At 41.9% G+C, this 20,405-nt stretch overlaps 1 protein-coding gene across 7 annotated transcripts in view; it reads left to right on the plus strand.

Moving 5' to 3' along the window:
• Nucleotides 1-20,405, plus strand: part of CTXN3 (cortexin 3) — a 66,328-nt gene that overhangs the window by 43,848 nt on the left and 2,075 nt on the right. For 5 of the 7 annotated variants that reach the window (XM_053665293.1, XM_053665292.1, XM_053665295.1 and 2 more), the window contains one exon: nt 16,656-16,838. The gene's annotated coding sequence lies outside the window, so the exon portion shown is untranslated. Of the gene's footprint in view, nt 1-13,397; nt 13,735-15,698; nt 15,828-16,655; nt 16,839-20,405 lie in introns of those variants that run through there. The other 2 variants (XM_037138208.2, XM_053665296.1) reach the window with 2 other exon arrangements.

Consider the following 20,405-nt stretch of genomic DNA (forward strand, 5'->3'; position numbering starts at 1 on the left):
AATGGGCTCAAGATAGTTTACTCAATAAATGGTGTGGGGAAAATTGGACAGATATGTACAAAAAATGAAACTAGCCCACCCTCTTATACCACACACAAGAATAAATTCAAAATGGATCAAAGAATTAAATGTTAGACATGAAACCATAAAAATCCTAGAATAAAACCTAGGTGGTAAAATCTCAGACACTGCAGAAAATTTTTATTGGCTATATCTCCCAGGCAAGGGAAACAAAAGAAAAAATAAACAAATGGGACTTCATCAAACTAAAAAGGGTTTGCACAGAATAATTTTGAGATTACATTACATTATTTAATGTGGCCAGATTTTAAAATGATGAGAATGCTCAAATATAGGTAGTGTATTGTTTTATGAAGAAATCCTAATGGTAAAATTCATCTATCAAAGCATCACAAGGAACTTTTCATTGCAAGTACTGATTTAAGCACCACGATATCCAATTACTGACATGACTATTTATTTAGGTATGCACAGACTATGCTTCTTCTTGAAATCCATTGAATTTATTTTCATTTTAGAAATACTAACCTTTGAAAGGAACACAGCTGGTGCTATTAGCAGCCACTAAATTTGAATTGAACCAATTATTCAAATCATGATGGATTTGAATTGGTTTTCTTTGTGTTTATGACAACAGGTTTGTGGAATTGAATTTTTCTTCCCCATCATTGAATAGTAAGAAGAAAGCTAGCAAATTTTAGAATAACAATATAATTCCCAATGATTAGTTTAAAGCTAACATTGAACTATTTTGATGCTCAAATGGATTATGGAAAATACTTCTGGATAGATGATATTTTCCATATTAAATGTAGAATTGTGTACAGAAGTTGTTCTCGTGCCTAATTCACAACAGATCTGACTTTCTCACCCCCAGAGAGTGGCACAAATATACGTTAAAACTGCATAGGAATTCCTACAAAGGAAAAATATCCCTCACCAGTTCTCACTACACTTCAGAGCCTTCACTCAGACCTAAACAGTTGGCTCCTGCCTCTGCAAGCAAATAGAAATTAGGAGTTACCCCTATACCTTCTATCTATCTTTGATGGAAGCAGTCCATAAGGCAATACTTCAAAATATGTTTTTGAAAAACATCCAAAAAAACCTGAAGGAATCTCTCTTATCCTCAGATGAAAATTTCCTTCTAATTTACCTCCTGAAGTGCTGGTGAGACCATTTGGCCCTGGAAAGGTGACATTCTTAAAGGGCTTGCACACTCTCTAATTATCCTGATGGAGACGGTGAATGAGCGTTCTGGTAGGCTCATGCAAGCATGGGAAAACAGTGATGCTTCTCCTTTCTTATGGCCATATGGTAGAAGTTGAATCATAGAATTCAGGAGTTAGTTATAACCCCCTTAATTTAATAGCTAGAGAAAGTGGGACCCAAGAGGTAGCTTGCTTAGGCTAACTTTGTCCCACAGCCTCCATAAGAATGTAGATCTCGAGGATCTTTGTACTACTTTGCCTTCCACAGGTCACAGTGCAAAGAGTTCAGGAGTCTTCAGGCAACTCTCAGTCCTCTTTTCTCCACAGTAGATTTTACTGCTTTGAGTGAATGATTATGTCCAAAATTATGTAAGCTTTCCTCCAAACTGCAGCTTATTTGCATTCTGCTTATAATGTGTAGCCTAGGACTTAAAAATATCCTTTGTGAAGTAAAGAAACTTAACATTCTTAAAGCAGCAAAACACTGAGTGCCTTATTTCTATAGGAGGTATCAATACCTACTGACATGGTAGGTATTGAACGTCACTGAGATGAAGCAGGGAGCTGTCTTTCAGTTCCGAGCTATTTACAGCATGGTTTTGAGAAATGATGTTAAAGTATAAAATTTGAGCACAAAAATACCAATGGAAATTTCTTTACATCAAGTTGTAATAATTTTTGTGGACTTATAAGATAGACAATCTATTCCCCCAACCAGCCCTTGACTCGGTGCTGTACTCAGTTGGGAGCCCCCTCTAGGGCAATATTTTAACTCAAGAGCACATTCAACTGCCTAAATGTAAGAGGTGGGGGCAGGTGGTCAAGGACCAAAGGAACTCAGCAGCTCAATAGTGGTCTTGCCACACAGTGGTCACTTCTAGACCATATTAACCTCAAAACTCTTAAGTGTGCATGGGAGGGTACAGCATTTAGGCCCTATCACAAACACTGACTGTAGGCATGAGGCTGTTTTGTTGTATTTTATTTATTTTGTTTGTTTGTTGCTCTGAGGAGCTTTCTTCCTGTGTACTCAGAAAGTCATCAGGCTCATGTTCCCCTCTGAGGGCAGCAAAGAAGCAAAACATTTAAATACTGTTTATGCTTGGTGGAGTCACCAGTAGTTTAAATCAACACTACTACCTGATTAGAAGTGTTGCAGCTCTTTTAAAATTCTTATTCCACATGCATCTAGTGAACGAGTTGGCCAAGGTCAGGTGGTTACAAGCATTTCAGAAGTGCTGTCCAGTTAGGGGAAAAAAGAAAGTCAAACAATAAAAGATGGCACAAGAGAACAAGGAGGACAAAAAATATCTGATCAACAAAAAGGGGGTGCCTAAGTGACTTTTCTCAAAGGATCTCAAACACGAGAATTGGTCAGTTGCCTTCCTGCGGAGATCCAGCTCACTGCTCCCTCCCACTCAGACTCACCCAGGCCACGCTCTTTTCCCCTGTGGCAGCAACACATTTCTGCAGACTAGACAGGGCAATGCTCGCGCTCCAGGTTTGATCCACCTCCCCTGCCCACAAAGAAATGGGTTTCGTTGTTTTTCTAGAAGCCCCTCTCAAACCTCAGTTACCCTGAGATGCTGCCCCATCTATCTTAGGCCCTGCAGAAGAGCCAGAGGTGGGCAAAATTATGTTAAGTGTAATCTTTGTGTTCCTGGGTGAATAGCTTCATCCCTAAAACCTTGTCTATGTAGCTATAAAACTAAGATAATAATATTATGTATCCTGGGATACATATGTATCCCAATATTATGTATTGGGTGTGATACCTGACCCATTAGGTCAGGAGCCAGGGGTATGGGAGTGGATCCAGACATGTCCTACTGTGACTTTGCCCATTACGAATGATCCAGAGTCTGGGACTGTGTTGGAAGGGTAACATGCTCAATAAACTGTCTTATTGCATGGAGCTAGAAAGGTGACAAGATATAATCCAAAAGGGAACCCAAGAGATGAGAGGTTAAAGAAACCAGATGAACCCAGGCATCAAAATGTAAATTGAGTCTGAAAGCCAAGTGAAGGTGAGGGGTTTAAGCAGGAGATCAGACCAAAAGTAGGTGGAATGGGAGCGAGGGCTGGATGGGAGGTAGCACTGATGCAGAAGGAAGCTCCATGGTGCCGAGATGGGGGACAGTGTGTACCAAAGAAAGGTTATGGTGAGGGCATGACCTATGGACATTCACTACATGGAGGGTAACACTCTACTGGATGCAGTGGTAGACTATGTCACTGTTTGACAGTGTTACACGTTCCTTCCTAGGAAGGATCACATTTCTCAGCCGATTAAATTCAGATGTAGCCATGAGATTTGCTTCGTCCAGTGCAGTTTAGGCCACTTGGTAGAGCTTTAGGCTTAAGAGCTGGCACATGGTTCTCCACACTCTCTCCTCCCTCTACCTCCACTTCAGGTAGAGACTGGCCTCTGCGTCTGGGTCTCAGAATGAGTATAAAGATGACATTGAAGCAGAATCCCCAAATGACCTTTAATGAACCTGTAGCAAGAAATAAATTTTGTTGTTTTCTGCCACTGAATTTCTTTTAATCACTGCATTATCTAAGCTGTCTTGACTGATACAAATGAAGATTACTGGTTGGAAGCTAGTAATTAATGGTTATGCCTGGTTGCACTTATTTTAGTATGACAGGCAAAGAACGACAATGATGTTGCAGGAGAAAACAACTAGAAAAACTGGGACTATAATGTTTACTTAGGATGATTTCTAACAGAGAGTGAAGTTGGTAGGTAAATTTGTGATGTACGCCAAGTGAAAAATAAACGAGCAGGAGACCCAGCCTCCTTCATTCTCAAGTATCGCACAGCCCAAACAGAACAAATTCACACACACACACACACACACACACTTTCCTTCACTGGATTAAAAATAGATATAAAGGTCCCATTCTTGCCATTTACGGTTCAAACTCTAAGAAGATCAAAGGTACAAGGTTGCTGAGTTTTGTTACTGTGATTGTGGTGTTACTTTACTCATCATCATCACCACCATCATTATCGTTATTATTTCACTGTTGCTTTTGTGGTGTTAGATATTGAGAAGACATAAAAGGAGTGGGTGTTGATTGGAGTCGCCAAACTAAGTTTAATTGTTCTCCTTTGTCATGTTTAGTTTCCAGAGCCAGATAGACTTGAAGAGAAAAAGGTAATTTATTATTTTACATAAACAAATGGCTTAGAAAAAGTTGTGTTTTTGAGGTGATGGGATTATAGAATGAGAAAGGTTTTTTGGAAAAAATGATGTAAGAAACTGTAATTCAGTAGACAGACCAGAAAACTGTAATCCAGTAGATAGACCAGAGATGGACTCCATCCCTAGAGGAAAAGCAAGGCAAAACCCCAGGAGCCAGCAAGACCTCACCTCAGACACAGAGGCTAACTCTCAAAGGCAGCCCAGGGAAGGGGAGACTGTGAATGATGAATGGCCCTTCCTCTTCAGACACCACCATAAGGCTCAACTCTGTGCACCACCAAAAGGCTATTCCAACTTGGTCTAAGAATGTGGGCATGTACAGGGAACGATAGAGAGATTTTTCTTCATTGTTTTCCCATTTGCAAGCACAGGTGTTCTTTGCTTACACATCAGTAATACACCGTGCACTGAATGTCATATTGGCATTTGACCCAAGCCGCTCGCCCTGTTCATGATACGCCACACCAACTGCAGGGCTATTGGCAACACCAAATGTTCATTTTTCTCAATCGATCCCACATCTACTTTTGAATTAAGAAAAGTGCTTAGAACAAAGGCGAGGAGGACCCTTTCTGAGAGTAATGCTGAAGGGCATTCTCATGAAGATGAAAGCAAATGGAAGTGAGTCTTGGCTGGTATCTGCTCCGGTTTGGGCTATTTCAACAGTGCTGTTCTTGAGCACTTTAAATGCAGGATTGCCTTTTTCAGAAGGTCTTTGAAAAATTTTCCTAAATTGTATTCAGTCCCTACTAATTTACCATGCAGCATTTTCACCTTTGTGTTATTATACATGAAACATATTTGAGGATATGTTATCATTTATGTATAGCTGCTGCAAAATAAAGTTTATAAATGACATAGCATTTTTTAAAAAGATTAAATATGGTATCTATTCTTTAGCTAAACAACCATTCAAAAACCATTTCATTCTTCAGATATTGAAAACAAATATGCACAGTCAGCCTTTTTTTTAGATCAGCAGTGGGAAAATTCATTGAATACATAAGAAAAGTGATCTTCTGCTACCCGTAGTTCATAGCTTTCTTCAAACATTTCTGAAATTTAGTGGGGAATAATACATATACATAAATAATTAACTAGACATTGGCTATAGAAATACATAAATAGAAAACATGAGAACAGATGATGGCTGCATAACATGAGAAAAGCAGGGCAATAGTTTAGATCTCACTGCACTGCAGGCAATGACAAGAAATCACACCTTAAGTGTGCATGAGATGTTTGAGAAGGACTGAGAAGGATCAGCTTCACTTGGATGCAGAAGAGACTGCAGCCCTTAAGGGGGATTCTGGGTATTTGAGGAAGCTCTTGTCCTCAAAGAATTATCCAGTCATTCCCTGTTGGTACCTAAGATGTCATCATAAGAGATTCTTTGCCTGGATTTCAAGAAAGGTTTTTCTTTATTTTTCAATGGTTTGCTTACATCACACCAACAATTTTTACAAAGCAAAATTACACATAGTTAAACAAAATGCTTGTGGTTAAACAATCAAATTGCTTAGAAGGTACATTAGTGAAAAATAGCGACCCTGTGCCCTGGCCTTTTCTCTCAGGTTTAACCCCAGAAAGAATAGAATTTAAACAGTTCCTTTTTTCAGGTCTCTTGTTATTTTCTTATTAACAAATTGACCTCATCTCTTGCCCAGTTAGTCAGTGCTGACATTCTCTATTCTCCTCCTGCTATCGTAAGTGATAACTCAGCTCAATCTTCAGTGCTAACCCCTCCTGAGACTTACATCAGGATTCCTAGCCCACTGGTTATCTCTACAGCCTTGGGAAGCAGTGGAGTCACTCATTTGTCCCCAAGCCCTCTACTCCTTCCTGTTTATAGCACCACTTCTCATTCTGACCTAAGTCTTCCTTTCTGGACAGTCACAGCTTTGTAGCTGTCACCCCCTCTGCATGTCTTCTAAGCTCCGCTTCCCTGTTCAGCACTCCTCCATTCACCTTCCTCCCCCAGAAATAGACTGACTTTCTCTCTGCCTGGTCATTGTTCATTCTGGGCATTGTTTACCACAACTCTAATGGGAGATAAAGCGGGAGGGAGGGAGTACAGAAGGAAGAGCAGATGCATATACTTCGAATGGGAATTACAGGCAGAGGTTCTCAACACAGGGTATATGCATTTTTCATGGATTTAATCAGTTTTTCAAAGCTTAAGGCTCTCCCCTCACAGAGTTAAAATACCTAATATGGCCAAACAATCAAGGAGAAGAGAAAAATTTACCTATATCATTTTCAATGTGTAGACTTCAATGACCTATATTATTAATAATGTAAATTTTTTTTCAAAATACCGATTCTTGGACTTACTGAATTAATTAAGCTGGGCCTGGGGCCCTCAAATATGCATCCTTAACAAGGTCCTGAGGTAATTTAATATATATAACAGATGATTTTGTAATATATGATTTTGCACATGACTATATATATATATAAATATAAAGTATGTATTATTTGCAGGCAAAATTGTAGATGGTGGGCCTCCTACCAGTTTGGAACATAGAATTGGAGAGAGGTATACCTTTAATATCTGACTTTTTAAATAATATCACTAGAACTTTTGATTGATCCCATCGAAATATTGGACTATTGGTAAAGTTAAATATTGTTTACGCAGCAACTCGACTGCATCATTGATAAGACGTCCCACTGAGGCAGCCAGACCTGGTACTCGGTAACCGTGATGTCACAACTTCTGTTTCCTGCCATTGCCTCAGCCTCCTTTCCACCATTTCCGCAAGTTTAAGTATCAGAAATTGAGATTGGTTTTTTTATAAGTTTTTTAATAAGGATTTTTTAGCTGCTCTGTATGATTATTTTTCACCTCTAGGTTTTTTCAAATTGATTTTTCAGTGGCAAGAGTTTCAGTTCCAGAATGTCTCAGCTATGAAAGGGTCAGTAGTCTCAGGTACATTCAAAGTCATGTTCTAAATCATCTCGATGTTCTCAGCTGCTTAAACCTCCGACTGTTTGTGAAGCACAGTCCCCCCTCTAATGTGCAGCTATTGGAGGGGAAGAAAGAATAGCTCGAAAACGGCTGCATAAAAATCTGGAAGGATGATTTGTATGAAACTCTAATTAGTACTTTACATGACATCTTAAAGGCATCAAGTATTTCAAAGTCATTAAAAAACTGTTTATTGTACCAGTCATTTCAGAAGAATAAATTTACCCACAAGGCAGTTAATTCCTCAGTATGAATATCCTTTGAACAGTAAATAATCCATAGTGATGCTCTTATCCTTTTGAACTACAACTAGACTAATAACTAAAATTTTGCAAATACTATTTCTAAATAGAACTACTGTGGGACATTTTGTGAAGTTGCTTCTTCTTAGGACTGGACACTGGGTTTTTCATGAGTGTGATGCATTTCCTTCCCACAGGCTTTATGATTTTTGAGTTACCAAGGAAAGAAGGAACAAACTCATTGATTTTGCTGGGCCATTTGTAATCCTCACAAGTGTTACATTCTTTTCCCAAATAGACTTGCACTGAGTTGTAGTACTGTTTGTTCTTCCTTTTCATTTAGAATACTTCTCTGTTCCAGATTCATCAATGACTAATTGAGCATTCAACATGCTACAGATGTGACGTGTGCAGAAATGCATTCAAGAAAAGATCAAACCAGGAGGCTTCCAATTTGCAGTTGGACTTTAACCTGCTTGCTTCTAATAATTCTTAAATATAGATCCTGATTTATAGGCTCAGCATGAATATTATTAAACCTTCCCCAGGGTTCCCTTGCACTTTTTTCCCCAAGGCCCACTGACCTGTAAAGATAGCTGAGTGGATGAATATACTTAATCATACACTTAGACCTGCCAAATCAAAGGGAGATTGAAAATCAAGCTAATCTTCATTTAAGAATATTATAGTATACTTCCAGCCAAGATGGAGGTGAAGGTAGACACACTGTGCCTCTTCACACAACCAAAAGAAGGACAACAACAAATTAAAAAACAAAAAACAACCAGAACTGCCAGAAAATCAAACTGTATGGAAGTCCAACAACCAAGGAGTTAAAGAAGACACATTCATCCAAACTGGTAGGAGTGGAGGAGAGGACTCACAGCAAGGTGGTGGCTGGCAATGGATGGGGTGAGGCAGTGGCTGGCCGGCTGGGAGGTTCCACATTTGCATATGGATAAACTGGGAGGAGCAACTGGGGAGCGAGACAGACCGCATAACCCAGGGTCCCAGCACATGGAAAGCCTCAAACCTCTGACTGAAAATACCTGTGGGGTTGAGGCAGCAGCAGGAAAAACTCCCTGCCTCACAGGAGTTTGTTGAGAGACCCACAGGGTCCTAGAATATACACAACCCACCCACCCGGGAATCAGCACCAGAAGGGCCAAATTTCAAGGGAAGTGACTAAAATCCAGCAGAGAGCAGAGCAAGCACCATTGTTCCCTCTCTAACTCCTCTCCAACATACAGTGTCACAAGGCAGCCATGTGGGTTGCCCCGCCCTGGTGAACACTTAAGGCTCCACCCCTTACTACTTAACAGATGCACTGAGACCAAAAAAAAAAAAAAAGGCCCAAATGAAAGAACAGATCAAATACAACTAAACCATGAAGAGATAGCCAAGCTATCAGATACACAGTTCAAAACACTGGTTACCAAGATGCTCCAGGAACTCACTGGGTACTTCAACAGCATAAAAAAGACCCAGGTAGCAATGAAAGTTGCATTATGTGAAATAAAGAAAAATCTACAGGGAACCAACAGTGACAGGAAAGAAACCAGGACTCAAATCAATGGTTTGGAGCAGAAGGAAGAAAGAAACATTCAACTAGAAAAGAATTAAGATGGAAGAATTCAAAAAAAATGAGGAGAGGCTTAGGAACCTCCAGGACATCTTTAAACATTCCAACATCTGAATCATAAGGGTGCCAGAAGGAGAAGAGGAAGAGCAACAAATTGAAAACTTATTTGAGCAAATAATGAAAGAGAACTTCCCCAATCTGGCAAAGGAAATAGACTTCCAGGAAGTCCAGGAAGCTCAGAGAGTCCCAAAGAAATTGGACCCAAGAAGGAACATACCAAGGCACATCATCATTACATTATCCAAAATTAAAATGAAGGAAAGAATCCTAGAAGCAGCAAGAGATAAGAAGAAAGTTACCTACAAAGGAGTTCCCATCAGACTGTCAGCTGATTTCTCAAAAGAGACCCTACAGGCAAGAAGGGGCTGGAAAGAAGTATTCCAAGTGATGAAAGGCAAGGACCTACATCCAAGATCACTCCATCCAGCAAAGCTAGTATTTAGAATGGAAGGGCAGATAAAGTGCTTCCCAGATAAGGTAAAGTTAAAAGAGTTCATCATCACCAAGCCCTTCTTATATGAAATAATAAAGGGACTTATCTAAGAAAAAGAAGATAAAAAATATGAACACTAACATGACAACAAACTCACATCAATTAACAACTGAACCTTTAAAAAACCCACAAACAAACTAAGCAAACAACTAGAACAGGAACAGAACCACAGAAATGGAGATCACATGAAGGGTTGTTAGTGGGGGAGTGGGAAGGGGGGAAAAGGTACAGAGAATAAGTATCATAAATAGCAAGTAAAAAATAAACAGGGGCAAGAACAGTATGGGAAATGTAGAAGCCAAAGAATTTAGGTATATGACCCATGCACATGAACTAAAGGGGAGGAATGTGGGTGGGATGGGGTGTACAGGGTGGAGAGGTATAAAGGGGAAAGAATGGGACAACTGTAATAGCAAAATCAATAAAATACATTATAAATAAATAAATAAAAATATAGTATATGACATTTCTTAAACTAAGAAGACAGAAAAACAAAAATAATACACGTAAATTGACTTTCACTTCTTCTGCATTAAAACAAGCAGAGTCGTGAAGGTGTATCCTAGCCTGTTTTCCACCCTAAATTTCACGTTTGCTGGTTATGTGAGTCATGAGAGACCCTAAAGGGAGAAGGCACCAAGGGGACACCAAGGAAGAGGGGTGTAAGGGCTGAGAGACCAGTTCCTGCCATTCTGCCATACCCAGCATGCTGTGTTATCCGGACGTTCATTGAAAAGAGTGGTCAGCCATGTGCCATGTTACCATGAAGAGCAAGGAAGATAAATGCTGAAGGTTTTTTTTTCCTTTTTTAGCTTGAGACAGTGAGAAGCCACAGGTGACCCTGTGAAATCAGATTCTGTAGCGAGCTGAGGACATAATTCAGCTGTCTGCTGGGGGAGCATTTCAGGGGAGGCAAGGAAGCGGGAGATGGTGGAGGTGAGCTAGTCAAGAAGCTCAGCAGCCATTGCCAGGAGTTGAGGTCCTCAGGCCCTCACCAGGGAGCCTTCTCCAGCTGGGCTGTGCACAGCCTGAACCGACTGCAGCAGGGAGCTAGGACCCAAATGTGTCATTGTCTGCAACGCCTAATACAGAACATATCTGACACTTAATGCATGAACTTAATGTTTCTCGAATATGTCAAAGAAAAAAATCTACAGAAAAGAAAAAATGTTTACGAAGAATCTAGTGATGAAAATGAAAAGAAAATCATATTTATATTTTGAAGATTATACCAAGAATTGATTCAATTTTACTTTGAGAATTAGGCAGAGTCCGAAAGAAACACAATGGTGGTGATAATAATAACACAGCCTGCGGTGGCATAAATCTCGATGATTCATCGAGATTTTCATATTCACCATCTAGTTCCCTTTGGAAAAGTGCAGCATGGGATATTTAGGAAAGAGTTGTAACCAAAAGCACAAGAAAGGTGACACTTGAAATTAGCATATAGGAAAAGTTCCTAGGACAGATTTCTAATGATCTTAAGTCATTGCATTGCACTCTTGAAAAGAAAAGCTAAATCGACGCACGGGAATAACGCTAGGCTCAGACTGCGGAGAGACGCAAGGCCGGTGCACCTGAGAAATCACCCGGTTTCATCACAATGCCACGTGAGTCTGCGCTTCACACAGCTCTGTGGAGCATTCTAGGCTCCCCATTTAAAAGCTGGGCCAGAGAGCAGAAATCCAATGAAGAATTCAGAGAAGAGCTCTAAAGATTATTAAAGACTAAAGAAATAAGATCTACTGTGAAATATTCACGGAACTGGACTTTTCCCCATTGTTTCACAATTCATGGTGATTCACATAATGTAACAGTATGGGGGGAAGGGCTGTTCCAATAATTCCAATTCTAATTATCTTATAAAAGAAATATGCAAACTTGGCGGCAAGATCTCGGTAGCAGCAGCTCTTCAACAAATGATTTTTGGTTCAGCTTCCGTTGGGGAAGGGCTTTTTCACAAGTTTTGTGGAGGTTCATGTTTTTGCAGGGAAAGTAGAGTGAAAGAAAAACAGGTTTATTTAGACTAAGGAAGCAATGGAGGACTTAATTTAAACACAAGTTGTCAGAGGGAGGTGCGGAATCCACTTCTCCAAAGAGTTGAGCGAACAGGCCCGGGGCTCATCTCTCCGGATGGTTCCAGCCTGCAGAGCAGCGGGAGCACTGCCACCGCCCGCTGGTTCCCTTCGGCCTCTGGAGTCTACAGGCTGCAGCAGCGTCTGAACAGGCCTCGTGCGCAGGGCCAGTGGTTTCTAACTAGAGTGTCTCCTTGCCCCGCGGCAGGCTGAGTGGAGAAGGGAGGGTGGGGTCGGAATGGTCCCTGAGCCGCGCTCTGTTGGCATTACCCAGACTGGGCACGCCATCCACCAGCACCTTCCGCCGAGAAGCCCAGAAGATACCAGTTAATATTAAATGATACTGCTCTGTCGGTTTTTATTGGTCCCATTGTATTGTGGGTGAGCGTGTGTGAAAATACCGTCAGTAAACTACCTGGAAAGGAAATGCTGTTAAAAATCCAGAAAACATAGCGGGGGTGGGGGTGGTGGTGGTGGGGGGGAATCCTCCCTGTCCTTTTGAGGTTAGGTTGTACCGTCAAGCATGGGATTCTTTACTTTCAGAGTCTAACATTTAGCATCTGAATTTGCTGGGGTCTGAGCCCTGTCTAGGATTGTTTTCTGTTGTTAGCACACATGGGTTTTTCCTCTTAGAAAATGAGCTGTGCTCTACCCCCCTAAAGCTACGGGGTAAGGGCTGACTTCTCACAGGAGCTGAAGAGACAGCAGAGCTGACGGGCACAGAGTGAGCTTTAAATACCATGCACCCCATCATTTGGTGGGTGGGTGTTGTCGCTAACTATGCCTCTACTTCAACAAAGAAGGTGGTGAGTTGCCAGAAACCAGGGATGCTGCATCTGAAGGATTATGCTGAATCCTTTCCAGAGAACCACTTTTTGTAAAAAAGATAAATTTTATCCTAAAATGTTTTCTAAATTTACTTGGGCACTTTAGTCAAGGAAAATCGTTTGAGTGTTGCTCCATGGAATTACTATGTGTAGAATTAGAACAACTTCCCCTCAACAAAGGTCTGTCTTTATGCATCAGGTGGTGTCAGATGGCCTGCGTGGGGTGGGGAATCTGCCAAGGTCACAGTTATGCAGGCTGGCCAAGGAGACCCTGGACAGGCAATCCTAAGCCTACCACATTTACAAACAGGTGGTGAAAATAAAATTTCGTTCTGTTTTAACTGTTTTTTTTCCTCTTGGCTTCCCATAATTGCTGCTTTTCTTTAGGTAAAGCAGTCTTTTTTCTTTCTTTTTTAATCTCCCAAATGCTAAGTTGATGCCCTTCCCTAGAAGTCTTCCCATTAGTTAAGTTGGCATGAAGGTCATAAACCATAATCGATATGGTGGCTGCAAGGTGCTAATTGTCATCCCCAGAGAGGGACAGCATCAACAATCAATAGGGAGGAGCAGAACACTAGTGGATTTATGGCTTTGGTTTTGAAAAGGTGTGGAAATGCCCTGTGATGCTTTCCCCCTGCACTCCTTTTGAATGTTAATGCTTTCTTGGGGATGATTTCAGACACACTGCTAGGATACTGCCTCCACTCGCTGAAGCAGAATCCTCTGAAGAGTTGCTGAGGCAGAACTGAAATCATCGCTCGCCTCAAAGAGGCAGCCGTGTTGGCCGCTAATGATGCCTCACACAGAAAGACGATGCTCCTTTAACTCAAGGGTGTTAGGGGGAAGTTTCTAAGCCTGAAACAACAGCTTTGGATCTGGGGTGTGCCATCAGCTGCTCGCAGCCACCACTGTCTACTGCTTTCACACAGCCTGGTCGGCCAGGCGGTCGGTCAGGAGGAATGAAACTGAAGAAGCTTGTAACTACCTGTAACAGTTCCACCAGGAAATGGATCAAGTGCTTGTTCATCCAGATCCAGGTACTTGACCAAAACTGTGTCTGCGACAGGCTCGTTAAATGCTTTTCTCTAACTTTACAATTTATGCATGAGCAATAATTGCATGGATGCCTTTTGAATCCCAGTTCTGAATTCAGAGCTAGCTGTCAGATAAAGTCTAATTAAACAGTTGCTAGGTGAAGTTAATGTGGGGGGAGGGAATGTAATGATGCTTTTGTTTTTAAAGCATGCTTAAGTTTACAATGCTACTGACGCTGGATGAAGGGGTAGTAAAATAGGCTTTTTTCTTGGCTAAGCTGCAGTAAATTATTCATGAAAGCTATTGAGCCATGACAGTATTTTTTTTCTTTTGCCTCAGATATCCAATCTCCCAACATGTAAGAGGGATGCTTAAATTTGTTTACAAAGGATCGCAACTCGACAACTCAGAACGCTAGTGGGGACGGGCCACTGGCATCCCTGGGCGACAAGCAGTGTGTAGCCTTGGGCTTGGGAGGCATCCGCAAGCGCTCTTTTCCACTGGAAAACTGAAGGAAAGGCTAGGGAAACTGGGTAGAGTTGTAATGTGTACTGCTTGAAGTTAAAAGGTCCAGCTTGCTATGGTGCCTTTTGATATCCCCAGTGACTGACTGAGACAAGGTGGTATTTTTCTGATGTTCTCAGCTAGGCTACAGCCTTGCCCTTCAGTCCCTTTAAAACTCTTCAAGCAGACATTAGGAAGAAGGTAAAGATAGGGAAGAAGAAAAGACGAGGTTAGGGCCCAGGCTGAAGAGAAAGGTCTCCTGCTGACCCAGAGCTGGCAAGCATGGGAACTGGCAGGGTCCACCCCAAGCCCTGCAGGTTGATTTTGCGGACGCAAAGAGCTGGAGGGACCAGGCCCCGGTGCAGCACTGGGGGCTGGCAACTGTTCCGAAACTGCCTGTTGACATTTGTAGCTGACCATATTCACGTGTCTTTAAAATCATTGTTTATGGGTTCTCTAGTAGCTTTGGGTCTCTTGTCTGAGTGTATAAAATGATATTCACTCTTAGCTGTCCTGTGAATTCTGAAGCACCAGGGCTCTTGTATTGGAACAGGAGAGCTGTATTTGGAAAAGAAGAATATGGAAGTTGCGGTGTTTTTATGTGAGCCAAAAGAGGGGGTTTGGTAGTTAAAATGCATGAAGTACCTGCAAAGAGCCAGAAAATGGTTCCCTGAAGTTCTTGGCAGGCCACCAAGAGAGCCATGAGTTGTTTGAATTTATGGGAAACATTGTGTATCTTTGTGTATATATCCTGGAAGGCAAGTTATTGTTCCCGGGGCTCATACACAGAATTTCTACAAGATTCAGAGGTATGCACACAATTTAGTTGCTTATATAGTGATTTGATTGCATAGAGGATGAGGTGGCTTTTGTGGAGGGCTCCCAAAGGTGGGGGGAAATGTACAATAGGGTGGAGGGCGATGTTCACATGTCCAGGGCGGGGGAGGGGGTGTGGAGGATGGGGGGACCTCCAGAGACTCCAGTTATGCAAACAGCAATGCAGTGGAGGCTTCCTTTAGCTCAGAAAGTAGAGAGCAGTTCTATTTCACCTCAGTTTCAGGATATGTATTATTTTAATCATTGAAAGCCACATTAACATTTCAACTGTCAGCTTCAGAACTGTGGCAGAATAATGCTGCACTTTGAGTCCGTTTGTCTCTGCCAGTTGTTGCAAATTCAGTCCTGCTTGCCTCATCAATTCCCTTCCTGTTGCAATCTACAGACTGGGCTCCCCAGTCCTCTGGATAAATAGAAATAAGGCACACAGGGTGTCTTTGCAGGACAAAGTGTCCTGTCTGTCACATGTGCAAGTAAACTGGACAAGTTTGTGAATGTTCTTTCTCGATGGACAAACTGTTTTTACACCTACTTTTGAAAACGTGTCAACTCACATAACTAGGCTTCTGGCCTAGAAGTTTTAAAAATTAGGTACAGCAATTATGTGGTTTTGGAGTACTTAAAATACAGACAGCATTGCTTAACTGCACCCTGTGCACTGTTTGCAGCCGAGAAATGATGACTTGCTATTCACTCCAACATGCCAGAGAGAAACTTGCGATCCAGCATCCTTAGGGGGGATGTTGCTTTCATGGTAATAGATTTCTTTTTTAATTTGGGGCAATTTACTTATAATCTCTATTGCTTTGTGTGCTGATTTGCATAACAGAAATCAGAAGTAAATCTTACTTTGCATAAAAATGGTGTAAAGAGAATATACCCATTTGCTCTCCCCTACTTATTGACCACTCGCTGCATACCAGGCAGGACTGCACGTGCACTGCCTCAGCCATAGCTGTTGCTGCAACTCTGGCAAAAGGCTGAGCACAAGAGCTGATGGCCATGGACATCAGATGGGGGAGTGAAACGCCTGTATGTGGGGCCGCATGTGCTCAATGCAGCCTGCCGCTGTCGCTTCAGAAAGAAGAAAAGAAACGTGTCATTGCTTTAAGATGTATTTTCTTCAGATGAACTATTTTTCGTTACTGTGAAATTGTATAATGAGATGCTAGTGAAACGAATGTGCAAAGGAGGGATCAAACTTGAGAAGGGTACGTGTTGACATTTATAGTTTCCATGTAAGACATTTGGATGAGAGATATTTCCAATGGCTGCCCTTCCCAACCAAAAAAAAAAAAAAAAAAAGCAGATCAGGTGAGAAAGGGTTGACCCCTTGAATAGAGGGACACTGCTTATCTCCAATTGGTTTTTGTACTGCAGACCCTCTGATCAGACTGCGACTCAGGAAAACTTAAAGGGCCAAATGACTGCTTTTCAGATCTCGAGCTCTGTGTCTGCTAAAGTGTCACAGAGACTCAGACTCTCTGAGTGTCTTTGACACGGGATCTATTTCGAACGCAATGGTCTGACATTTCAGTTCAGCTGGATGACATGCTTTTATTTCCCCCCCTGTCTGTATCAGCTGGCACCCTGAAGTTTGAATTCAGTACCCTGGACTGTCAGGGGCTAGAGATGTGAGTGAACCCCTATTGAAAGAGGCAATGATCGCTGAACAGCAAGAAATTCCTCAAAGAGCCTATTGTTTAATGAGGGGAAGAAGATGAACCCCGTGAAGACGTAATAAGGTGCTGTCACGGAAATGCAGGTAATGTGCTCTTGGAGAGAAAGCAGAAAGCACCCACTCCCTTTGGCGGGGGGCAGATGTAGGCCTGGCTGCAGAGGTGGTATTGGTGAGGACCACGGGGGAAGAAGAGAGACCTAGGGGCGGGAACAGGGTGAGGAGGAGAGCGCCAGGACTCAGAGCTCACAGGTAGGAAGCCTAGAGGTGTTCGAAAAACAGCAGGGGTTGGGGAAAACCGCTGAGCAGGCCAGACCAGGTGAGGCTTTCTCTTTGAGAGTCCTGGACTCGGTTACTGTCAGTTTGTTCTTATCAATATGTTGGTCGTTTTGCCCAAAGCCAAATGTGATTTGATGCTTGTCCCTTTTTAAACTTATTGTGAAAATAAAGTAATATCTTAGAAATATTCTATTGTCAGAATATGACCTAATTTGTGGTCCCGAGAACAGGTGTATCAGGTCTGCAAGGGGTTAAAGGTGGATGAGGGTTTTAGACGTTGGAGGTCTCCGGTGTTCTGAGGGGAGGAGGGGCCAGATCTGAGCTCAGAAAGGTGAATCTTGACATGGCATGTAGGAAGTATGGGGAAAGAGAGTGAGCCCTTTGCAAATTACTCCTAAGCCAGTGGCTAGTAGGGAGAGTGACTGCGGCCAAGATGGACTGCTCACACTGGGCTGTGTAAAATTCAGGGCGTGCCTTAGTGAGTATCAGTGTCCAGGGAGCCTGACTTGAGAAAGGGGATGTATCATAGGATTGTAAAATACGTCATCGTTTAATTAAGGTTTCTTTTGCCCAGTGTTAAATTAGGCTTTATTTCCTGAGCGCCAAGCACACACAGACCTAGCAGAGGGCAGAGGGGATGTGCCGCCTGTAGGGCGAGCCAGTCAGGATGCAAACGCTGCTGTATCCGCCCTCCTGCTCATGCTTAGATAACCGCCTTGGGTGCTTCTTAACACTCAGGGCTGTGTCGAAGTCTTCTGAAATCATTTACCTGCCTGGACTTCGCTATTCACATGAAAGAAAAATTCATTGTTTTGCTAAAGGCAACTGTGAACATTCCTAAGAATTACTTATACCAAAAGGGACATTTTACTTTAAGACAGACATTATTTTTAAATGCACGTGTTTTTGAATATTTTTGTATCGTGGTTACGTTTATTTTTTTCTGCATCTTATTGTATTTGATGTTTCCTTTAACTTAAACACGCTGTTGAACTTTCCACATTTGTAAATTATTGATTAGCTGATTGTGGGTTTAAAAACCAAAACCAAAAAAAAAAAGAGCAGACCCTCCTAAGGATTTCAATCAGACCTAGGCAAAATTGTGACATAGTTCGCATTTCTTTCTGGATCTCTGTGTCTCTAAGTCCCTTTATGACACCTCCCAGTTTCCTCATCTCTACCCCTTGTCCCCCACCGTCGCCCAGGACTCTCCTGCTGTGCCACCTGCTGGCAGCACCCATGTCTGTCCCCCCCATTCTCTCTTGCAGCCCCTCACTCCCAGCAAGGTCTTCCTTCAGTTTCCTCCTTTTTAATCCTCACCCAAGGATCTGTTTATTGATTTTACAGAGAGAGGAAGGAAGAGAGAGAGAGAACCTAGGCACGTGCCCTGACCAGGAATCAAATCTGCATCCTTTTGGTGTACAAGTTCCAACCAACTGAGCCACCTGGCCCTGGCCTTTCTATTAACTATATTTCCCCCTCCCTCAAGGAGAAACCGTTTTCACAGACAAACCCCTACTCTGTCACTATGTCACTTTTCTTGGTAAACTATTGCAATTTAACATCCTTTAATGATATGACCAAATGAAGTAATTTAAATAGGAACTTGGGCACCCCAGTATCCTGGGAGGGAAGAGGAATTTATAAAGAGCTATAGAGTTTTCAAAGCACGTAATCATGCTGCAAAGAGACTCAACCACATTCTTGCATCTGCCTTTTAATCAGAACAGGGTGATAAAACTGAACATTTTAGAATCATTCCAAACTGAATCAGATGACTAGGTTATTTGCTGGGGCTTCCTCAGATGGTTGCCCATCACTGAAGCCTGCAAATGAATGGTGTCCCGGTTCTAAAACCTGAGTTATTAGAACAGCCCGACAAGTATGAGATGATGAGCTCAGAGAAAAGGAGTTGGCGTTTGCCTTGTACAGAGGACAAGGCTGGGGAAGACTGCTCCTGAGTGTCAACACGGCTCTTATCAGTGGAGACTAGGGGTGGGATGGGAGGGACGAACCAGGCACTGCTATCCTAGTCAGCCAGCCTGTGGATGGGGAGGAATGATCACAGGCTCAAAAGCTCCTCTATCCAGTTCTTTACTGACTTCATGGAGTTTCACAAACCTAGAAATCTTCCTGTTGTTTCTCCTATGTAACTTTGCCTGTATTTCCTTTCTGGTTTGTGTAGTGTTTCATAAGAAAATTTCTGAAAATGCAAACATGTACTTTCGGATGTATTGAGAACAGACATAGAAAAGGACTCTGCCCTCATTTGGGGTGGAGAGAAAATGAATGTAGAATGGGACCTAGTAAGCCAGTAGGAAGGCAGGGATGCAAATGTGGGCACCCTCAACAAACCATGAAAAGACAGGAAAGAACAGGGCAAGGATACCTTAGGCATCTATTCTACCCATACCTAGCTTCCTTTTGACCTGGCCCTTGGAGAATTTTCTATTTGGCTAAATAGAAAGACTAAATCCAGTCTGGGTATTTAGGGTGGGTACTGATGGCCCAGGTAGGAAGCACTCAGGAGAGCGGCATAGGAAGCTCTGGCCTCATTTCCTGCCCACCTCAGCCCCCAATCTCAGTTACCTATGGAGAATGAACAAACACCCAAGCAAACACCAAGCCCGATCCATGAATGGCTTCTATAGTCCAAAGAAACTTAGTTTTTAAAAAATACAGTCAAATTTCATCCCAATTTTATTTCAAAATAAAAAGGAATCATAAATGATTCCTTTGCAACTATGTCAGCCTTTTTAAAAAAGATCAGTCATGGAACTGTAAAATATTTCCCCCCAAATGGGTAACTCATTCCTCCCAGATACTGCTCATCATTCCCTTCATAAACTGTCTTTAAAACTGTGAATTCATGGACTTTGAAGTGTCGACATACATGCAAAGTGTTATGATTACTACTGCTGTACTTCAACGCAATGGTTGTAGGTTAGCTGAGGAAGTATTACATCAATGCTTTAGGTCATAGCTTTTATTTTGATTTGATTGCTTGTTTTTACTGAGAGTAATTTTTGAACCCATGTTAATTGCCATACCTGACTACTCTACTCTATAAATTTGCCAATAGACAGATTCATAAATAAATGTATCTCAGGATTTTCTGTTTGATAAACTGTAATATAGATACTCTTCTTTACAAAAGTTGATTTAAATAGATTTAGTTTAATATCTGAAGCTTCTTATAGTCTGCGTATATTTCAATTTGCCTTTAAAGCCAAACAATAATATCCACATTCCTTAATCTTTCTACCAGTAAAATTTTCTTCTCTTACTCTCCACTAAACAGTCTTCAAGAGTAAGAAGCCACTGTGAGGCTTTTAAAAACTGCAGTCATGGGGACATCTGCAATAGTGTCAACAA

This window comes from Artibeus jamaicensis, unplaced genomic scaffold (assembly GCF_021234435.1).
Source record: "Artibeus jamaicensis isolate MK-2021 breed Jamaican fruit bat unplaced genomic scaffold, CSHL_Jam_final contig_402, whole genome shotgun sequence".
In the NCBI taxonomy this organism is placed as follows: domain Eukaryota; kingdom Metazoa; phylum Chordata; class Mammalia; order Chiroptera; family Phyllostomidae; genus Artibeus; species Artibeus jamaicensis.